The sequence below is a fragment of the Eurytemora carolleeae genome, unplaced genomic scaffold (genome assembly GCF_000591075.1).
Source record: "Eurytemora carolleeae unplaced genomic scaffold, Eaff_2.0 scaffold180, whole genome shotgun sequence".
NCBI lineage: Eukaryota > Metazoa > Arthropoda > Copepoda > Calanoida > Temoridae > Eurytemora > Eurytemora carolleeae.
Genome location: NW_019396212.1, coordinates 344706 through 348599, shown reverse-complemented (window position 1 = coordinate 348599; position 3894 = coordinate 344706).

Here is a 3894-nt window from a genome sequence, read left to right as displayed (position 1 = left end):
AAATTGGACCCAATATATACTCGATACAATCTACAGGTATACAATAGTATATAGATATTTATTTTTTGTAAAGAAAAATGAAAAAAGTGAGTTTTCTATAGTGAAACCTACAGAGTGTCCCAAAAAACATGGGAATTCAGTGACGAATTGGATATCGTCTTTGTTATGAATTAGCATTGTAATTGAACATATAAAACACAGCAATTTGGCATTGTACACTGACTCATATCACTTTTAAGAAGTTGATTTTCAACCTATTGGTTAAAATTGTTGCTTTACAACGTTATCAAATTCACATACGTGTGCTTAAATGTCTCATTCCAGAGTTTCATAGGTTTCAACCTTAAAATAAAAAAGTATTTTTTCATATTGAAATTTACAATAATATTTGACTTTTTAAAATTCTAAAATTCTAAAATTAAAGAAAACAGTGCAAAGCGAAAAATATTTCTCTTAAAAATTCCAGTGCGCGTTGTGAACCTGTAAAAATATGTATACCTAGCCTTGGTGTGAAATAAGATTTGTAGGTTTTATATTTTGTCGATTTTATCAGTTTTTTAAATCTTATTTGTCAATAGAAGACAGATTATACTAATTTTCAACCCACATTGGACGCTTGTTCAACACGACATTATTTCATGAGAAACTTCATTTATCAACTAATATTAGCATTCATTAATTCATTAATTCATCAATTCATTTATTCATTAATACATTAATTCATTAATTCATTAATTCATTAATTCATTAATTCATAAATTCATTAATTCATTAATTCATTAATTCATTAATTCATTAATTCATTAATTCATTAATTCATTAATTCATTAATTCATTCATACATTGATGCATTAATTCATTATTTCTTTAACTCATTAATTCATATATTCACAAATTCCTTAATTTATTAATTCATTAAATATTAATTAAATAACTAAATAATTTATTAACTCATTAGTTCATAAATTCATTAATTCATTTATTATTAATTAAATAACTGAATAGTGCATTAACTCATTAATACATAAATTCATAAATGCATTAATTCATTAAATAATTAATATAATAATTAAATAATTTATTTTATCTTAGCATATTTACTAATTGAATATTTGACTAATCAATTATGTTACTTATTTATAAATTCAACACATTTTTATTCGTCTCAACAGCTCTTGAATAAGAGGATTGAAAACTGACAAGATTTCAATCTAACGTGAAATTCACTTTAACTTGACGTGTTATATATCTAGATTAAAGTGTGTTTGCTCCTGGTTCTAGGATTAAAAAAACCCTATATTTAAGTTTCATGTATATCTGTGTACCTAGAACAGGACGGAAATCTCTCCGGGTATACTAATCCTACGATAGTCTTCAGTAATCTTGAATAAAAACCAACTACATCACGATTTTGCAATAAGACTGCGAAATTTACGGCAAAAATCGTGATTTCGCCACGCGCCTAAATAGGGGCTTAGTTTGTTAAAGAAAGGGGACGGGGCAAGGGGACTAATTTAAAAAAAAACTTAAAATTCTTTTTCCAATTTATCAACCTTAAAAATATTTCTCCGATAAAAAATATTCTCCATTTCCGGCCCTCGTTTTCCCTCTTCGCCCTTTAACTAACTAGCTTCAAATACATATTATTTACAACACCATTCTTGTTTAGGCTTTTAGTAAAAACAGGATAATGTATGTATACTAGTATAGTGTAAACCATCTAAAGAAAACCTCACGTTTAGCATTCAACTTACAGGGTTACCCACAAAGGATGTTATTAAAAAGGCGACGACATTATACGCATAATGGAAACTAATACTTAACCAGTAAAATTATTTTGCTTTGTCAAATTTGTAAATAAGCTATTAACAGATTTTATTAAAGGAAACAGACTTAGTTTAACCATTTTTAAGGGTCTTTAAATTCTCATCCTTTGAGGGTAACCCTTTAAATCTTTATCTCAAGAGTAAAATTGTATATTAGGTTTGAATAAAATGAGAATATAGCAATCTTCACATGATCGATCCTTCCTTTGTCATTGGTAAAATTCTAGACTGTTTTAATAAAATGGAGATAATATATAAAAAGTGTTGAATTCACTAACATGCAGCTTTATTTCTCAAATCACAGTGATTCGAAAACCAAAAAATTTTATTTAATAAAAAATAAGAAACAAAATCTTCTTTATTAATTAAACAGTATAAAGAGATCTTTGAACCATGAACATTATTTTTTTAATGCACAATTCTATCTTCATTTAACAAGTTTTCAAGAATAAAGTGATTTTTTCCGCATTTGACAGATATAATACATTTTTTGATAATCAGGCCTAATTTAACAATATTTCTTGCCTTGAATCACAGTTAGAAACAACTTTATTTTGGAAATGGGATGAACTTGAAGTCAGCAGAAAAAGCAGGTGTATTTTATTTACATGAACAATTCCTTTAAATAGTTATTTAGGTGTTAGACTAGCTAGAGTGAACAAAGGAATTTGTTTTCAATTTCCAATAAAATACAACAGAATATCACAGTTTGACATAACAGATTGTAAGTAAATAATATGTTGGGGGGAAAAAAAAGATTTAAAAGTTCTAAGATTATCTTAGGTTGTGAACATGAAGAAAAAAAAATTCATAAACTTTTTTTTATAAAAGTGTGAGTCGATTATGGCTCTTTTAAATGAAGGGCCTATATTAAATCTTCATTAAAAATCACATTTAAAGCTAATAAAAATACTAAAAATTACTATAAACATATGTAGGCATAAATAATCCAGAACCAAATTTAATGTATTTGAGATACGTCGCTGAACTGTCTACTGCTGGTTCAAATTTGAACCACCGATTCAAAGATAGAGATTAAGGAAGGATTTGAATCGGTGATTCAATTTTGAACCGTCGGTATGCATTTCAAATTCATTAAATTTTGTCTGAGATCTACTAATAACGCTCGTTCACAGAGTTTACATTGTAAAGGTTGATCTGCGCTTCCGTTGGTACCAGGTCAGTTCATTAGATCTTATAGAATAGAAATTAAACATTCAATCATGATTCATCCTTACTCAATTCCTCCTTACTATATCCGTCCTTAATTAATCCATCCTTACTCAATTCATCCTTACCTTACTCAATCCATCCTTACTCATCCATCCTTACTCATCCATCCTTACTCAATTCATCCTAACATCCTAACATCCTAACATCCTACCATCCTTCCATCCTTACTTAACACATTCTTATTTAATCCATCATCACTCCATCCATCCTTACTCAGTCCATCCTAACTCAATCAATCCTTAATCAATCCATCCTTACTAAATTCATCCTCACTCAATCCATCCTCACTCGTCCATCCTAACTCAATCCATCCTTTCTCAACCCATCCTTAATCAATCCATCCTTACTAAATCCATCCTTAATCAATCCATCCTTACTCATCCATCCTTACTCAATCCATCCTTACTAAATTCATCTTTACTCAATCCATCCTTACTGAATCCATCCTTTCTAAATCCATCCTTACTAAATCCATCCTTACTCAATCCATCCTCACTCAATCCATCCTCACTCAATCCATCCTTACTCGTCCATCCTTACTAAATCCATCCTCACTCAATCCATCCTTAATCAATCCATCCTTACTAAATCCATCCTAACTCAATCCATCCTTACTCAATCCATCCTTACTCAATCCATCCTTAATCAATCCATCCTTACTAAATTTATCCTCCCTCAATCCATCCTCACTCAATCCATCCTCACTCGTCCATCCTTACTAAATCCATCCTCACTCAATCCATCCTTACTCGTCCATCCTTACTCAATCCATCCTCACTCAATCCATCCTTACTAAATCCATCCTAACTCAATCCATCCTTACTCAATCCATCCT